Genomic DNA, 19,789 nt, shown 5'->3' with positions numbered 1-19,789 from the left:
TGGGCCCTCGGGGCCATGTATCTCTGTCTGCCTTCCTTGTGCCTGGGGGCAAGCCTTCCTCTCTTGCCCCCTTAGCAGTTGGGGGCAAACCCTCTTCTGTCGCTCCCCCCAAGCTTACTTCGGGAGTGACATCTGCTCCACAACCGGGAGGCTCGATTCCTCCCCCTCCTTCTCCGGCGGCGTTGCCTCCGCCGGTTCCTCTCTCGCGGAAGGGGTCCCTCGGGGCTCTCCCTTCCTCCGTTTCTTCTCCTTCCCAGCCAGATGTCAGCCAGTGGCTGAAGGTTCCGCCACCTGCTGGTCGTAGGGCTTCTGCGTCGTCGTCAGCCTCCGACGCTCCTTCAGAGAAGCTCTCCCAGCCCTCTCACCCTAAGGGCAGACGCGAGAAGAAGGAACGGAATGTGTCCAAGAAGACGGACGTTCCGGCGGTTTCAGCACCGCCTGCTGTACATAGTCCTGGCTCCGGGGATGAGGTGGAGATCCTCGCCTCTGCCGCGGATCTCGCCCTCACGGAACCCTTGGGGGCCTCTCCTATGGACTCCGCTGACTCTCCCCCAGTGGCGGCGGTTGGCTCTGAAGCGCTGTCTGCCTCTTAGTCGCATTCACGCCCTCCCAGTCCCTTCCTGCTTCCATTCTCCAATGGAACTGCGGCGGTTATTTCCGCCACCTGCCAGAGTACCGGATGCTTCTGAGTGATTCCCCTGTTCTGTGCATTGCTCTGCAGGAAACTTGGTTTCCTGCACTGCGGACCCCCGCCCTTCGCGGTTATCGGGGATACTGTAAGAACCGTGCTGCCTGTCAACGAGCGTCAGGTGGGGTTTGCCTCTTTGTTCACCACTCTGTCTGTAGCTCGCCAGTACCCCTTCAGACGCCCTTAGAGGCAGTTGCTGCCAGGGTTGAGCTCTAGCCGGCTATTACTGTTTGCTCTGTTTACATTCCTCCGGATGGGGAGCTCCCCCGACATGTCTTGGCTGAGCTGCTGGCTCAACTCCCGCCACCATTGCTGCTTCTGGGCGATTTCAACGCCCACAATCCTCTATGGGGTGGGACTGTCTCCGATGATCGCAGTCGGGCCGTGGAGCATGTGTTGGCTCAGCTCGACCTTAGCCTCTTGAACACCGGTGCTCCCACGCATTTCAGTGTGGCCCATGGCTCGTTCTCGGCCATCGATCTCTCTATTTGCAGCCCTGGACTTGTCCCATCCGTCCACTGGAGGGTGCATCCTGACCTGTGTGGCAGTGACCATTTTCCCATCTATTTGTCACTGCCACAGTGTCATTCTTCTGGGCGCTTGCCCCGCTGGGCTCTCCACAGGGCTGACTGGCCAGCTTTTACTTCCGCTGTAACCATTGCGTCTCCCGCACAGGGTGACATTGACGAGGTGGTCCGTGTTTTCACCACGTCCATCATTTCGGCGGCCGAGGCTGCTATCCCCCGTTCCTCTGGCCTCCCTCGGCGGAAGGCTGTCCCCTGGTGGTCGCCGGAGATTGCTGAGGCTATTCGCGACCGTAGGCGGGCTCTCCAGCGTCATAGGCGGCACCCGTCTCTGGAGACCCTCATCGCCTTTAAGAGGCTCCGTGCCTTCGCCCGTCGTCTTATTGCACGGCGTAAGCAGGAGTGCTGGGAGAGGTACGTCTCCTCCCTGGGCTCCCGTGTCTCGTCCTCGCACGTGTGGTCCCGGATCCGGCGGATTTATGGCTCCCAGACCCCTATGGGTGTCCCTGGGCTCTCCTTGGACGGCGCTGTCTGCACGGACGCTGCCGCCATTGCTGAACGGCTAGCCGCGCACTTTGCTCAGAGCTCTGCGACTGCATCCTATCCCCCCGCCTTTCGCTCTCTACAGGAGCGAGCCGAGTGGACGCAGTTCTCATTCCACACGCGTCGTTCTGAAACATACAATGCACCTTTCAGCGAGAGGGAATTCCTCGCCGCCCTCGCCGATTGCCCTGATACAGCACCAGGCCCAGACTGCATCCACGCGCAGATGCTGAAGCATCTCTCCAGGGACTGCCAGAGACACATTCTCGCGATATTTAATCGCATTTGGAGCGAAGGCGTGTTCCCGTCGCAATGGCGGGAGGGCGTTATTGTCCCCATCTTGAAACCCGGTGCGGACCCACTGGCGGTGGACAGCTATCGTCCCATTACCCTCACCAACGTTTTGTGCAAATTGCTCGAACGTATGGTGGGGCGGCGTTTGTGTTGGGTCCTTGCGTCGCGCGGTCTCCTCGCTCCATCCCAGGGTGGCTTCCGTCGGGGCCGGTCTGCAGTGGACAATTTGGTGCGGCTGGAATCTGCTGTCCGTACGGCTTTTGCCCGACGTCAGCATCTTGTTGCTGTATTTTTCGATCTGCGGAAGGCGTATGACACCACATGGAGGCATCACATCCTCGCCACGTTGCATGGGTGGGGTCTTCGTGGTCGGCTCCCGGCTTTTCTTCAAAGCTTTTTATTGCGCCGCTCTTTCCGGGTGCAAGTCGGTGCCACCTCTAGTTCCTCTTATATACAGGAAAATGGGGTCCCGCAGGGCTCGGTGTTGAGCGTCTCCTTATTTTTAGTGGCCATTAATGGTCTGGCAGCAGCAGTGGGGTCGTCGGTGTCTCCTTCTTTGTATGCCGACGACTTCTGCATCTCATTTAGCTCCACGACTACGGGAGTCGCCGAACGCAGGCTGCAAGTCGCCGTTCGCAAGGCCGCATCATGGGCACTGACTCATGGGTTTCAGTTCTCTGCTGCCAAGACTCGAGTAATGCACTTCTGCAGGCGTCGGACGGTCCACCCTCATCCTGCACTTTACCTCGACGGCCACCTGCTTGAAGTGGTGGACACTTGCCGCTTCTTGGGACTCGTGTTTGATGCCCGGCTCACATGGGTTCCTCATGTTACTCAGCTGAAGCAAAAATGCTGGCGGCACCTCAACGCCCTCCGCTGCCTTAGCCACACGTCTTGGGGTGCAGATCGCTGCACGCTGCTGCGGGTGTACAGAGCCCTGGTGCAGTCCCGGCTTGATTATGGGAGCCTGGCCTATGGGTCTGCGTCCCCCTCAGTGTTAAAGTTGTTAGACCCCATACACCACTGTGGGGTTAGGCTTGCCACTGGCGCTTTTCGCACCATCCCCGTGGATAGTCTACTGGTGGAGGCCGGGGTTCCCCCACTGCGGATTCGCCGCCATCGTCTGCTTGTCGACTATGCTGTCCACGTTCATTGCTCGCCAGATCATCCCAATCGTCGCCTGGTATTCCCTGCTATGGTCCTCCATCTGCCCGAACGGCGCCCTAGGTCTGGGCTTTCCATAGCTGTCCGTGTCCAGTCCCTGCTGTCAGAACTGGGGTCATTCCCTCTTCTGCCTCCCTTCCGGGTCCGTACACCTACGCCTCCCTGGTGTTTGTCCCGGCCGTCCGTCCGTCTGGACTTGGCACAGGGACCCAAGGACTCGGTTCCGCCTGTGGCCCTCCGTCGCCGTTTTCTTGCTCTCCTCGCCTCATTTTCGGACTGTGAGACTGTCTACACTGATGGTTCCCTGGTTGATGGTCGCACTGCCTACTCTTTTGCTCATGCTGCTCATGTTGAGCAGCGCTCCTTGCCGGCTGGCTGCAGTATTTTTACTGCAGAGCTGGTGGCCATATTGCGCGCTCTTGACCATATGCGTTTCTGCTCAGGTAGGTCCGTCGTGATCTGCAGTGACTCCCTGAGCAGCCTTCAGGCCATCGACCGCTGCTATCCCTCCTCTCCTCTGGTGTCCTCCATTCAGGAGACTGTTTCCGCCATTGCCCGTTCTGGTCGTTCGGTGGTCCTGGTTTGGACGCCCGGTCATGTTGGCATCCCAGGGAACGAACGTGTAGACAGGCTGGCCAAAGGGGCGATCGACGCCCCGGCTTTGGAGATCGGCCTTACGGCTCGCGACCAGCAGATGGTGTTGCGCCGTAAGCTGATTGGGATGTGGGCTGCTGAGTGGCGTGGCATGACAGCCCCGAATAAACTGCGGGCTGTCAAGGAGACGACCGCCGTGTGGCGTTCCTCCCTGCGGGCTTCTCGCAGGGACTCGGTAGTCCTGTGTCGGCTGCGCATCGGCCATACGTACCTGACGCACGGCCATCTCTTGCGTCAGGAGGATCCCCCCCTGTGTCAGTGTGGGTCCCGGCTGACGGTCGGCCACATTTTGCTGGAGTGTCCTCGACTGCGCACACTCCGGCAATCTTTTAATCTCCCGGGCACTTTGGCTTTGGTTTTATCTGACGATGCCTCCAGGGCTGATGACGTTTTAAATTTTATCCGTGGTAGTCCGTTTTATGGTTCGATTTAGGGAGGTCCTGCGCCTTTCCCTTTCTGTGTCTTTTGTCCTTGTGTCTGTTGCTGTTCTGGTGTACCGTGAGATGGTTGACTCTTTCCCATTTTTGTTCTCGTGGTCAGTCAACCAATCTCTGGCCATCTTCCTTTCTTCTGTTTCTTTCTGTCTGGTGTGCATCTGTCCTGTTCTTGTTTGTAGTGTTTGTTGCTGCATTTGTGTTCTTTTAGCGCCTGGGGGGACGTCTCCTCCCCCTTTGGTTTTTATCTGCTTCGTAGATTTTCGGCTCGCCTGATTTTGGAATGGGGGACTGATGACCTTCGCTGTTTAGTCCCCCTTAAACATCCAACAACCACCACCACCACCACAAAATCATGTTACTGCCACCTACACAGAACTGCCAACAGTGAAGGATGCACAAACTTAAATAGGAAGTGTTCCTTTCCACTTGAACTACACTGTTGCGCTATCTGTTTGTGGAGAACATCGTGCAGTGCAAAAGAAGAGCTGTAACTGTCTGTCTCTCAGAAGTTTAGATCCAGCCATAGGCATTATCTCACAGCACTGTGGAAAAGCGGAAGTTCCGGAGCAATTCTTGTTGACTTCTAGAGCTGCTGTAGCTACGTGTCAGCTAGTTGCATGTGCAAAAAGGGCTAACTTCTGCGACATTTTGTTCTTTTCAGGTTTAATAGACGGCCAGGCAGCAGATGCATCTCGAAACTTTTGTATTATGTATGGGGAGAGCGCATCGTAACAAAATACGTCAGAAAAGCATTTTCTACATTAGCTGTTGTGTGGTACAGGCATTTTATTCTTCTTTAAACCTTGTTTGACAGCTTTAACTCAGAATAAGTTTCCTACATGCTTGTAATCAATAAACTGGTTGTGCATTGTCAGACTGTTATAGATAACATCAAAGAATTCTCATGTATCGTTGATGATTAATTTCTCTCTCATGTTTTAACAACACTAAAAGAAACCTTACGAAAATTGTGCACTGTATTACAAGAAATGAAATAAAACTACCAACGATAATCTTAAGACGAAAGTCTGTCTTAATACAACTGAATATCTGTACACAAGCGTGACTATCGGCACGAATTAGTAAAATACTACTCACTTAGATTTCGATTGAGTCTGTGTTTAATTGGTATGCTGTTTCATACTCAAGAGGTATGCAAATATGCCATTTCATAAATAAAGTTATGTATTCCTAGAAACCCAAAATTTGCTTGTCAGCAGCTGAAGGAGGTGTTACCTGTTGTGCAGCATTGTAAGTTTTTCACCATTGCACTATGAGCCGAAAGTATTTTCTTGCAATTTCCTTATCAATGTTTGATCTGAATGCTTGTAGCTCTTTCACAGAATGGATAAAAATGTTGCAGTCAGCGAGACTGGAACCGCAATTCACAACAGACGCTATACACAGGTCAGCACGTTACCACAGAGGTATATTTCTTGGCTTCCTATTAAGTGGCCAACAGTGCCTACAACTCGTAAACCGCTATTTAAAGGACAAGATTACTTGCGATTTCCACGTGCAACGACTTTCCTGGGCCGAAAACCGTAAATTTAGAATCTTTTGTTACACCTCAAGCGATAGTAACTCAGATTATTCAATGCCAAATGACAGGAAAAATCAAGTGAACTTTGAGGCTTAATTCCGTGCACACCAGGAAGTAACTCGTCGATCACAGAATTGCCAAACATACCTTGCCTTGTTGCCAAGTCTCAGTTACAGTACCAGCAGGAAGAAGACTGTGGTGTGCGAACTGTAAGACCTTCGGTACACACACCATCAGATTATTTAACTTCTCGCTCTAACGAAGTAGGCGAGTGTCAGCAATATGTCTCGTGGTCTTATCGTGGCGTGTTTATCTTCTGCCGTTAGGTCAGACGATAGAAATGCCACTTGCACGCTTAGAGTAGCAGATTGACGGTGACCAACTTAAAACAGAACTTGATTAATTTTGACACACATTTATTAAAATAATAAAAAGCATAGAAATTACTTAACTTGATTCTGGGTGCTGTTTGCAATTAACAATCTGAAGTTCCTTTGGTCTTGGTACGTTAATCTTATTCTCACATATCTCTGATACTTGACAAAGTGTCTATTCATTTATCTTCATGGCTATGTACAGGAATATGATAATCTTATTAGGCGCAGACTGAAACTTGACTATAGACTGGTACAGACAAATGCAGACTAATGCAGACTGACTAATCGGAGGTCTGTACACGCGTTATAATACCTCGCGCGTTCAGGTATCACTGCGCGAGTGTGATCCACGAGGAGAAAAGGTTCTATGTTAGCAGCAATCTCATTGGCTGCGTGACATATTAATACTCAGATCGGCGGAAGCAGAATTTGGTCCATCTCTAAGACAGCGCCATCTTGTAGTGTGGAGACTGACGAGCGCTGCGCCTGCGCTGTTGTGCTTAGCGGGGCGCACTCTAGTGGGAAAGTTAGTATACGCTGACTATGCGGAACTATGTACACAACAAAGACAAACCGATGAGTTCCTACAACGGGCTGTGAAGTCATCATATCTGACATCTCAAAGACATGGCTACCACAGCCTGGGTATGTAATGCGTCTGATTCGCACTTCTGTAACTAGGTTTAGGGACTGGAGTGTAGTTACTAATGACACTCAGAACTGACTGCAAACTAAGCATCATACATCAGTAACTCCCATAGTTGTTTTTATATTTCTTTCGTAAGTTTACCCAAAACTAAGAAACTCATTCACGGATGTTTTCGTCCCCCCAGGGGCTCAGCATTCATTTGCTGGGTACGGGCTTGGCGACCCCGGGGTTCCTGAGCTGGGGACTGGTAAGCGCCACCTGTCCCCCGTCACCGTAAGCTCTGAGTACACTTCAGCGACCACCGTGCGGCGCGGCGGTGGAATGTTGTGTGTCTCAGGGAATGGGGATCTTGGCTTGGCCGCCCGGATCGCGAGGATGGAACAAACCTCTATAAAAAAAACCTCAATCTTCCGGTGTGCTCCGCGCCTATGAGATGCATGGCTGTTGAGGTGGAACAGTCGCAAGCGGGCAACCTCTGGGGCACCTGCCACACCCCAGTTGTATACGGCTTACTCAGGCACGCGGGGCTCTGTCTGAGCGGACCTTTAGTTCCCTAGCTGCTCGTGGGACCGTAATGGACCCTTCGACTTCTACATTTCCCCCTACCAGTGGATTGGGTGGGCCGCTGGTAGGCAAACACACCCCTTCGAAAAAGCGACTTCGTGCTTCGAGTCCTCCAGCTCCTGGTGTTGCTAGAGATTTATCAGACTGTTGTAACAGAGCACATGCTGATAATCAGAATGTGTTTTTGATTATTAAACGAAAGGAGGGTAGCTTTGAGAGGGTTTCTCCCTTTTACATCCACAAGGGTCTTGAAGGAATTGCAGGTACACTGAAATCTGTTAAGCGACTGCGCAATGGTACTCTCTTAGTTGAGACTTCTAGTTCCCGTCAAGTCGCTTCTCTTCGGAAAGCACCCTGTCTCGGAGAGTACGCTATCGAGACCGAGCTCCACTCCACACTCAACTATAGTAAGGGTGTTGTGACATGTAGGGACTTGGCGGATATCTCCACAGACGAGTTGAAATCTGAGTGTCCCCCTGCGGGTTCGGGGGTTAGAATAGGCCCGCGGTATTCCTGCCTGTCGTAAGAGGCGACTAAAAGGAGTCTCAAACGTTTCGGCCTTATGTGATGGTCCCCTCTCGGGTTTGACCTCCATCTATCTAAATTATTCCGAAGAGCGAGCCAATTGGGGAAGGGCACCTTACATGGTGCACTGTATCCTTCGTGCAATTAGACCTCTAGCCGTCTTTCTCGTCGTTGCAATGGTGTCCCGCTCGTTTTCGATCTCTTGGGCGATTACCACGCTGCACTCTGCAGTGTTTCTTTTAACTGTGACGACGACCGTGGCCATTTTTGCACCTAAGATCCAGCACGGTAGCCAGTCCGTTGTGGTGGGGTCGCCATGTACCCTCTTGGTTGTAGCCCCCTGACAACACAGGGATCGCTCTACTGATGCCTGCGCCGTTCACTCCCCACGTATGCCAAGGAGTAGATGCCCATCTCCCTGGGGCATCGGGACTCCCGGCAATGGCCATCCTGCCAGGTGGCCTTTGCTGTGGCTGGGTGGCGCCCGTGGGGAGGGCCCTTGGTCGGAGTAGGTGGCATCAGGGCGGATGACCCGCAATGAAGCGTGGTACATCATCTCTTGCTGGCGGCCAGCCGTCAGCAGTCTCTAAGCGTTCCAAGGCTCAATTCAAGGCTAATGTGTATGACCCCAAATCGTTCCCCTCCCTGGCCACGCCATGGGAGGAACGAAGGGCTCTGAATGAGAGCGAAAGATACTCGCCCCGGTATCTCGTCTGTACCAGAGCTGACGGGGAATCTTTTATGTCCGTGAAGCCTCAGTTCTTTGTAGAGCATTTAGAGGACAAGTTTGGGGAGGTGGAGGGCTTGTCTAAAATGCGCTCTGGGTCAGTACTGATACAAACGGCATCCTCCGCCCAGTCCCGCAGGTTACTTGCTTGTGACAAGTTGGGGGATGTTCACGTTTCTATTACGCCACATAAGAGTTTAAATATGGTCCAGGGTGTTATTTTCCATAGGGATCTCCTTTTGCAGTCTGATGACGAGCTGCGCGCCAACTTAGAACGTAGAGGTGTTCATTTCGTCCGGCGCGTTCATCGGGGTCCGAGGGACAATCAGGTTGCTACCGGTGCCTTCATCTTGGCCTTCGAGGGTGATACGTTACCGGAAAAGGTCAAGGTGATGGTCTACCGATGTGACGTCAAGCCCTATATCCCTCCCCCGATGCGGTGCTTCAAGTGCTGGAAGTTCGGCCATATGTCTTCCCGCTGCACTTCCAGCCTCACATGTCGAGATTGCGGACGCCCGTCTCATCCCGATACACCATGTGCCCCGCCTCCCATCTGCGTCAACTGCGGGGAGCACCATTCACCTTGCTCGCCTGACTGCACAGTCTTTCAGAAAGAGCGCAAAATCATGGAATATAAGACTCTGGACCGGCTGACCTATACTGAGGCCAAACGGAAATATGACAGACTCCATCCTGTGAGAATGACATCTTCGTATGCAGCTGCTACAACAACTGTGCTAGCTCCATCAGTTGCGAGACTTCCAGCCAGCTCGATAAGCAGTACGACTCCTTCTGCCCCCTTGCCCGCGGGGGGCTCTCCCCAACCGGTTACTCCTGCACCACCTACCTCAGGAGCAACCTCCTCCCACCCGTCGGGGACGTCCGTCCCCGCTTCTCAGCCGGAGAAGCGCCTAACTTCTTCGGCTACTCTCGCCCGTAAGAGTTCCCTTGGGACGCTCCCTTCCCAGGGTTCCCCCGGCGGGAAGGATGACGGCCACCAGTGGCATAAGTCCTCACCAGCAGCCGGGCGTAGGGCTTCACGATCCTCCTCTGTCCCGGAGACTGAATCGGTGAAGCCTTCCCAGCCGGTGAAACCCAAGGTTCAGCGAGAGAAGTCCAAGAGAAAGACCTCTAAGGCTAAAGAACTTGCGGTGGCACCAACCCCACCGCACCTTTCGCGCTCTGCGTCTGAGGATGAAGTCGAGATTCTAGCGTCCGCTGCGGACCTTGATCTCGCTGGTCCCTCAGACGCCATGGATGCCTCTCGTCCGGGTACTGAATCGGTGGCAGTGAGTGAACAAGCGGCGTAAATTGCCTTCCCAGTCCTTTCACGCCTTTCTCAGCCATGGACAATACCATCCTCCAGTGGAACTGCGGCGGTTTTTTCCACCATTTAGCTGAGCTCCGCCAACTTCTAAGCCTTCGCCCTTTCTTCTGCATTGCTCTCCAGGAAACTTGGTTTCCAGCGATGCGAACCCCCGCCCTCCGTGGCTATCGGGGTTATTACAAGAACCGAGCAGCTTATGAAAGGGTGTCTGGTGGCGTCTGCATTTATGTCCTTCACACTCTGCATAGCGAGTCTGTCCCTCTCCAGACGCCTTTAGAGGCTGTTGCTGTACGCGTGTGGACGCCACAGGCTGTTACCGTCTGCAGTCTTTACATTCCACCGGATGGTGATGTCTCGCAGCATGTCCTGGCTGCACTGGTCGCCCAATTGCCGCCACCTTTCTTGCTATTGGGCGACTTCAACGCCCATAACCCTCTGTGGGGTGGGTCAGTGGCAACAGGTCGAGGCACCATCGTTGAGCATTTATTGTCGCAGCTCGATCTCTCGCTGTTAAATGATGGTGCCTTCACACACTTCAGTGTGGCGCATGGCACCTACTCCGCCATTGACCTTTCAATCTGTAGCCATAGCCTCTTACCGTCTGTCCAATGGAGTGTGCATGACGACCTGTGTGGTAGTGACCATTTTCCGATCTTTTTGTCACTACCACAGCGCCACTCTTCTGGGCGCCCTAGCAGATGGGCTATGAATAAGGCTGACTGGGACTTGTTCTCCTCCACTGCCGCTTTTGAGCCTCTCTCTACCGATGACATTGATGCGGTGGTTCAATCGGTCACCACCGGCATCGTTACTGCCGCCGAATCTGCCATTCCCCATTCCTGTGGGTCCCCTCGGCGGAAGGCTGTGCCTTGGTGGTCGCCTGAGATCGCTGAAGCGATTAAAGATCGCCGGCGGGCGCTCCAGCGTCACAAGCGACACCCCTCCCTCGACCACCTTATCGCCTTCAAACGGCTGCGTGCGCGGGCCCGCCTCCTTATCCGCCAGGGCAAGAAGGAGTGCTGGGAGCGGTATGTGTCCACCATTGGCCTCCATGTCACTCCCTCGCAGGTCTGGGCCAAGATTCGACGCGTCTACGGCTATCGGCCACCTGCCAGCGTCCCTGCGCTCTCACTGAATGGAGCAGTTTGTACTGACTCCGACGTCATTGCCAATCGCTTAGCAGAGCATTTTGCTACGAGTTCCGCTTCTGCGAATTACCCCCAGGCCTTCCGCTCCATTAAAGAGCGGATGGAACGTCGGAGCCTTTCGTTTCGCACCAACCACCCAGAATCTTACAATGCTCCATTTAGTGAGTGGGAATTTCGCAGTGCCCTCGCTGCTTGCCCTGATACCGCTCCTGGGCCAGATGGCATCCACTGTCAGATGCTGAAACACCTTTCAGTGGACTGCCAGCGGCGCCTTCTCGATCTTTACAACCGTCTTTGGGTCGAGGGGGAGTTTCCGTCGCAATGGCGGGAAGGCATTGTCATCCCCGTTTTGAAGCCTGGAAAGAACCCTCTGGAGGTGGACAGCTACCGTCCCATTAGCCTCACCAACGTTCTTTGCAAGTTGCTTGAACGGATGGTGAGCCGGCGCTTGCATTGGGTACTGGAGTCTCGGGGCCTTCTGGCTCCATCTCAGGGTGGGTTCCGTAAAGGCCGCTCCGCCGCCGACAATCTGGTGAGCCTGGAGTCGGCCATCCGTACTGCCTTTTCCCGCCGTCAGCATTTGGTCGCTGTTTTTTTCGACATGCGGAAGGCGTACGATACGACGTGGCGTCATCACATTCTTTCTACGCTTCATGGATGGGGTCTTCGGGGTCCTCTGCCGATTTTTATCCGCAATTTTCTGTCGTGTCGTACCTTCCGCGTGCAGGTCGCGGCCTCGTATAGTTCCTCCCACGTCCAGGAGAACGGTGTGCCACAGGGCTCTGTTTTAAGTGTCTGTCTGTTTTTAATAGCCATTAACGGGCTTGCTGCGGCCGTGGGAACTTCTGTCTCTGCTTCCCTGTATGCTGACGACTTCTGCCTTTATTACAGCTCTACTGGCATTGCAGCTGTTGAACGTCAGCTACAGGGCGCTATCCGTAGGGCGCAGTCTTGGGCTGTAGCGCATGGGTTTCAGTTTTCGGCAGCCAAGACCTGCGTTATGCATTTCTGCCGGCGCCGTACTGTCCACCCGGAGCCGCAGCTTTCTCTTAACGGCGAACTTCTTTCGGTGGTGGAATCACACAGGTTTTTGGGGGCATCGGCCCGGTTGACTTGGCTGCCTCATATCCGGCAGCTCAAACAGACGTGTTGGCGGCATCTCAATGCACTGCGATGTTTGAGCCACACCCGCTGGGGAGCCGACCGCTCTACCCTGTTACGGCTCTACCAGGCGTCAATCCAGTCCCGTCTGGATTATGGGTGCCTGGCATATGGCTCAGCATCCCCGTCTGCGTTGCGGGTGCTGGACCCAATCCTCCACAGCGGGATACGCCTTGCCACTGGTGCTTTCCGCACCAGCCCTGTGGACAGCTTACTCGTGGAGGCAGGTGTCCCTCCACTGCGGTTCCGGCGCCAACGTTTGCTGGCCGCTTATGCTGCCCATGTTCTAAGCTCGCCCGGGCATCCTAACTATCGTCTCCTGTTCCCGCAGTCAGTCGTCCGTCTGCCGGAACGTCGGCCCCAGTCGGGTTGTCCGATCGCCATACGCGTCAAGGAGCTTCTCTCCGGGCTTGGGCTTGTCCCTGTTCCACCTCCTTTCCGGGCACCTCTGCGTACACCCCCGTGGTGCGTTCCTCGCCCTTGCCTTCGGCTAGACTTGGCACAGGGCTCGAAGGACTCAGTCCCTCCAGAGGCCTTCCGCCGCCGCTTTTATTCCATCCTGGCCACGTATCAGGGCTCTGGCATTGTTTACACCGACGGCTCGATGGTTGCTGGTCGAGTCGGGTATGCGCTCACTCTAGGGGACCATTCCGAACAACGTTCCTTGCCGGCTGGCTGCAGCGTTTACACTGCTGAGCTGGTCGCCATCTTTCGAGCCCTAGAGTATATCCGCTCCTGCTCAGGTGAGTCCTTCGTTATCTGTAGCGATTCCCTGAGCAGTTTACGGGCACTCGACCAGTGTTTTCCTCGTTCCCGTCTGGTGATGGCTATCCATGAGTCCCTGCATACTCTTGCGCGTTGCGGCCGCTCTGCGGTCTTCGTGTGGACCCCAGGCCATGTTGGGATCCCCGGCAACGAGAATGTTGACCGGCTGGCGAAAGAGGCGACTAGTGCACCATCTCTGGACGTTGGCCTCCCGGAGACAGATTTGCGGGCGTTCCTACGCCGCAAAATTCTGGACCTTTGGGACACTGAATGGCGCGCCCTGCCTTCACGCAACAAACTTCGGGCCATCAAGGGGGCTACCGGTGTGTGGCGCTCCTCCTTGCGGGTTTCTCGCAAGGAGTCTGTTGTCCTCTGCCGGCTGCGCATTGGGCACACTCGGCTTACCCACGGCCACTTATTGCGCCGTGAGGATGCGCCTCTATGTCGCTGCGGCTCCGTTTTATCCGTGGTTCATGTTTTATTGGAGTGTCCGTTTTTAGCTGCGCTCAGGCAGTCGTTCGCACTGCCTGACTCGCTCCCTGCCCTTTTAACAGATGACCCGGCTATGGCTGACTTAGTTTTACGTTTTATTCGGGCAGGGGGTTTTTATTCTTTACTCTGAGTGTTTCTGTTTTTATCTTATTGTTTTGTGTTGATTCTGGCCTTTGGCCTCCGGTTTTAAACTGATTTTTTAATGTGTTTCCAGTGGTTGGCTTTTCCTTTTTTATTTCTCTGGTCGGCCAACCACCGTCACACTCTGTGTGCTTTTAGTTCGTTTTGTCTTGTCTTTGTCTCAGTTTCTCTTGTCCTGTATCGTCTGTGATCTCTTTTGTTCCTCGTTTTTATTCTCTGTGGGTGTTCTTTGTCTTTGGAAAAAGGGACCGATGACCATAGCAGTCTGGTCCCTTTAATCCCCCAACCCAACCCAACCTCCCAAGGCACAGCGTGCGAAGCCGTTGAAGAAAAAGGCTCCCAAGCATCCTGACATTGCGGTGGCACCTGTCCCACCGCAACCTTCAACCTCTGCGTCTGAGGACGAGGTGGAGATCCTGGCGTCCGCTGAGGACCTCGATCTCGCCAGTCCCTCCGACGCCATGGAAAGCACTGGCACAGGTGCTCACTTGGAGGCAGCGGGTGACCCAGTGGCGTAATCTGCCTTCCCCGTCCCGTCACGCCTTTCCCAGCAATGGCCAGTACCATCCTCCAGTGGAACTGCAGCGGTTTCTTCCACCATTTAGCTGAGCTCCGCCAACTTATCAGCCGTCATCCTTTCCTTTGCATTGCTCTGCAGGAAACTTGGTTTCCAGCAATGCGAACCCCCGCCCTCCGTGGCTATCGGGGTTATTTTAAGAACCGGGCAACTTACGAAAGGGTGTCTGGTGGCGTCTGCATATATGTCCTGAACTCTCTTCACAGCGAGTTTGTACCTCTACAAACAGCTTTAGAGGCTGTCGCTGTTCGGGTGTGGACGCCACAGGCTATCACCGTCTGCAGTATTTACCTTCCACCTGATGGTACTGTCGCGCAGCATGTCCTGGCTGCTCTGATAGCACAACTGCCGCCACCTTTTTTGCTGCTGGGCGATTTCAATGCCCACAATCCTCTATGGGGTGGGACTGTCTCCGATGATCGCGGTCGGGCCGTGGAGCATGTGTTGGCTCAGCTCGACCTTAGCCTCTTGAACACCGGTGCTCCCACGCATTTCAGTGTGGCCCATGGCTCGTTCTCGGCCATCGATCTCTCTATTTGCAGCCCTGGACTTGTCCCATCCCTCCACTGGAGGGTGCATCCTGACCTGTGTGGTAGTGACCATTTTCCCATCTATTTGTCACTGCCACAGTGTCATTCTTCTGGGCGCTTGCCCCGCTGGGCTTTCCACAGGGCTGACTGGCCAGCTTTTACTTCCGCTGTAACCATTGCGTCTCCCCCACAGGGTGACATTGACGAGGTGGTCCGTGTTTTAACCACGTCCATCGTTTCAGCGGCCGAGGCTACCATCCCCCGTTCCTCTGGCCTCCCTCGGCGGAAGGCTGTCCCCTGGTGGTCGCCGGAGATTGCTGAGGCTATTCGCGACCGTAGGCGGGCTCTCCAGCGTCATAGGCGGCACCCATCTCTGGAGACCCTCATCGCCTTTATGAGGCTCCGTGCCTTCGCCCGTCGACTTATTGCACGGCGTAAGCAGGAGTGCTGGGAGAGGTACGTCTCCTCCCTGGGCTCCCGTGTCTCGTCCTCGCACGTGTGGTCCCGTATCCGGCGGATTTATGGCTCCCAGACCCCTGTGGGTGTCCCTGGGCTCTCCTTGGACGGCGCTGTCTGCACGGACGCTGCCGCCATTGCTGAACGGCTAGCCGCGCACTTTGCTCAGAGCTCTGCGACTGCATCCTATCCCCCCGCCTTTCGCTCTCTAAAGGAGCGAGCCGAGCGGACGCCGTTCTCATTCCACACGCGTCATTATGAAACATACAATGCTCCTTTCAGCGAGAGGGAACTCCTCGCTGCCGTCGCCGATTGCCCTGATACAGCACCAGGACCGGACTGCATCCATGCGCAGATGCTGAAGCATCTCTCCAGGGACTGCCAGAGACACATCCTCGCCATCTTTAACCGCATTTGGAACGAGGGCGTGTTCCCGTCGCAATGGCGAGAGGGTCTTATTGTCCCCATCGTGAAGCCCGGTGCGGACCCACTGGCGGTGGACAGCTATCGTCCCATTACCCTCACCAACGTTTTGTGCAAATTGCTCGAACGTATGGTGGGGCGGCGTTTGTGTTGGGTCCTTGAGTCGCGCGGTCTCCTCGCTCCATCCCAGGGTGGCTTCCGTCGGGGCCGGTCTGCAGTGGACAATTTGGTGCGGCTGGAATCTGCTGTCCGTACGGCTTTTGCCCGACGTCAGCACCTTGTTGCTGTATTTTTCGATCTGCGGAAGGCGTATGACACCACATGGAGGCATCACATCCTCGCCACGTTGCATGGGTGGGGTCTTCGTGGTCGGCTCCCGGCTTTTCTTCAAAGCTTTTTATTGCGCCGCTCTTTCCGGGTGCAAGTCGGTGCCACCTCTAGTTCCTCTTATATACAGGAAAATGGGGTCCCGCAGGGCTCGGTGTTGAGCGTCTCGTTATTTCTAGTGGCCATTAATGGTCTGGCTGCAGCAGTGGGGTCGTCGGTGTCTCCTTCTTTGTATGCCGACGACTTCTGCATCTCATTTAGCTCCACGACTACGGGAGTCGCCGAACGCAGGTTGCAAGTCGCCGTTCGCAAGGCAGCATCATGGGCTCTGGCTCATGGTTTTCAGTTCTCTGCTGCCAAGACTCGGGTTATGCACTTCTGCAGGCGTCGGACGGTCCACCCTCATCCTGAACTTTACCTCGACGGCCACCTGCTTGACGTGGTGGACACTTGCCGCTTCTTGGGACTCGTGTTTGATGCCCGGCTCACATGGGTTCCTCATGTTACTCAGCTGAAGCAAAAATGCTGGCGGCACCTCAACGCCCTCCGCTGCCTTAGCCACACGTCTTGGGGTGCGGATCGCTACACGCTGCTGCGATTGTACAGAGCCCTTGTGCAGTCGCGGCTTGATTATGGGAGCCTGGCCTATGGGTCTGCATCACCCTCAGTGTTGAAGTTGTTAGACCCCATACACCACTGTGGGGTCCGGCTTGCAACTGGCGCTTTTCGTACGAGCCCCGTGGATAGTCTACTGGTGGAGGCCGGGGTTCCCCCGCTGCGGTTTCGCCGCCATCGACTGCTCGCCGACTATGCTGTCCACGTGCATTGCTCGCCAGGCCATCCCAATCGTCGCCTGCTTTTCCCTGCCATGGTCCTCCATCTGCCCGAACGGCGACCTAGGTCTGGGCTTTCTGTAGCTGTCCGTGTCCAGTCCCTGCTGTCAGAACTGGGGTCATTCCCTCTTCTGCCTCCCTTCCGGGTCCGTACACCTACGCCTCCCTGGTGTTTGTCCCGGCCATCTGTCCGTCTGGATTTGGCACAGGGCCCTAAGGACTCGGTTCCGCCTGTGGCCCTCCGTCGCCGTTTTCTTGCGCTCCTCGAATCATTTCCGGGCTGTGAGCCTGTCTACACTGATGGTTCCCTGGTTGATGGTCGCACTGCCTACGCCTTTGCTCACTCTGACCATGTTGAGCAACGCTCCTTGCCGGCTGGCTGCAGTATTTTTACTGCAGAGCTGGTGGCCATCTTGCGCGCTCTTGAGCACATGCGTTTCTGCTCAGGTAGGTCCGTTGTCATCTGCAGTGACTCCCTGAGCAGCCTTCAGGCCATCGACCGCTGCTATCCCTCCTCTCCTCTGGTGTCCTCCATTCAGGAGGCTGTTTCCGCCATTGCCCGTTCTGGTGGTTCAGTGGTCCTGGTTTGGACGCCCGGTCATGTTGGCATCCCAGGGAACGAACGTGTAGACAGGCTGGCCAAAGGGGCGATAGACGCCCCAGCTTTGGAGATCGGCCTTACGGCTCGCGACCAGCAGCTGGTGTTGCGCCGTAAGGTACTTGGGATGTGGGCTGCTGAGTGGCGTGGCATGACAGCCCCGAATAAACTGCGGGCTGTCAAGGAGACGACCGATGTGTGGCGTTCCTCCCTGCGGGCTTCTCGCAGGGACTCGGTAGTCCTGTGTCGGCTGCGCATCGGCCATACGTACCTGACGCACGGCCATCTGTTGCGTCAGGAGGATCCCCCCTTGTGTCAGTGTGGGTCCCGGCTGACGGTCGGCCACATTTTGCTGGAGTGTCCTCGACTGCGCACACTCCGGCAATCTTTTAATCTCCCGGGCACTTTGGCTTTGGTTTTATCCGACGATGCCTCCAGGGCTGATACCGTTTTAAATTTTATCCGTGGTAGTCCGTTTTATGGTTCGATTTAGGGAGGTCCTGCGCCTTTCCCTTTCTGTGTCTTTTGTCCTTGTGTCTGTTGCTGTTCTGGTGTGCCGTGAGATGGTTGACTCTTTCCCATTTTTGATCTCGTGGTCAGTCAACCAGTCTCCGGCCATCTTTCTTTCTTCTGTTTCTTTCTGTCTGGTGTTCCTCTGTCCTGTTCTTGTCTGTAGTGTTTGTTGCTGAATTTGTGTGCTTTTAGCGCCTGGGGGGACGTCTCCTCCCCCTTTGGTTTTTACATTCTCCGTCGATTTTGGGCTCGCCTGATTTTGGAATGGGGGACTGATGACCTTCGCTGTTTAGTCCCCCTTAAACATCCCAACAACCACCACCACCTGCCCATGAAGGAGCTGATTGTTCGTCGCCTGTGAAGTGCGTGAATTGCTCTGGGAGTCACCCTGTCTGGAGCCGGGTCTGCCCCATCTATCTCGACGAACGGAAGATACAGGAGATTAAAACATCTAAGCGCATACCCTATGGTGAGGCCAAGAGGCTCTTTAAGGCCATGCAACCTCCTGTGTTTACTACATCTTTCGCTTCCGTTCTGAAAAAACCGGTACAAATGGCCACTGTTGCTACGCAAACGGAGGTTGCTAGTGTTAGCACTAATACCTGCGTTTGCCAGTGCACTTGTGCTGCTGCGGTTGTTTTGCAACCTGGAGCTCTCCCCGCAACGTCGGACAAGGCCGTGGTTGCTGACATTGGGGTACTTCCTGCCTCTTCCCCTATGGCGCCTTCTGCCCAGGCGAGTAAAGCTCCAACTGCTGACAAGGCTCTGCATTCTAAGCCCCCTAAGACCAAGACGCCGAAGGTGAAGATTTTGCCACCTGCGGAGACTGATCAGGGTCGGTCCGATGACGAGACCATCGTACTGTCTGACATCTCCCGTGGGTCGTCATCGGAGCTGATGGACATTGATGTCGACCGGGGGCGCTCTTCTCGCCCCAGGAATAAATCTCCGGCCAGTACGGGCTCTCCTCCAAAACACAGAGGCAGGGTGAAAGTTCAGCCACCCTGATCACTGGCTCCCATCTTACAGTGGAACCTGAATGGGTTCAGGACGCATGTGGCCGAACTACAACTCCTTGTACGTGAGTTCCCTTTGTGCTTATGTCTCCAAGAGACACATTTTCGGGCCACTGATGCTCCTTCTTTACGGGGCTATACCGTCTATCGGAAAGATGATCTGACGGGGGAAAGGGCAAAGGGTGGTGTTGCGGTTTTTGTCCGTGACATGCACCCCTCATCTGAGCTCCCTCTCGTTACAGACTTGCAAGCAGTTGCAGTTGACCTTCTTGTGGGTCGGAGGCTCACAGTCTGTTCACTTTACTTACCTCCTCAGGATGCGATAGACTCTGAGGCTCTCTCAGACCTTATTGGCCAACTTCCCCGCCCCTTTCTTCTTCTGGGGGACTTCAATGCTTATAATGTCTTATGGGGCTCGTCGACTACTTGCCCCAGGGATCGCATTCTGGAACGCCTCATGTTGTCTGAAGAACTGTGCATCCTCAACTCTGGTGCCCCCACTCATTTCTGTACTGCTTCTGGGTCGTCGTCAGCTATTGACCTTTCCTTTTGCTCTCCAGCACTAGCGGATTCTGCTCTATGGGAGGTTGATGCTGACCTCCATTCTAGTGACCACTTCCCCCTTTGGATTCGGCTTCTGGATGAGGCTATGGCATTTCCGGTACCGTCCCGGTGGCACCTCTGCAGGGCTGACTGGACACTTTTTAGCCACCTGGCCGTTTTGGAACACCGTGACAGCGTCCACGAATGGGTAGACCATGTTACAGCTGTGATCTCCCATGCTGCTGAATTG

Source organism: Schistocerca piceifrons, chromosome 6, assembly GCF_021461385.2.
Source record: "Schistocerca piceifrons isolate TAMUIC-IGC-003096 chromosome 6, iqSchPice1.1, whole genome shotgun sequence".
NCBI classification, from domain to species: Eukaryota; Metazoa; Arthropoda; class Insecta; order Orthoptera; family Acrididae; genus Schistocerca; species Schistocerca piceifrons.
The sequence above is the reverse complement of the archived record's forward strand: the minus strand, read 5'-3'. Positions refer to the sequence as shown.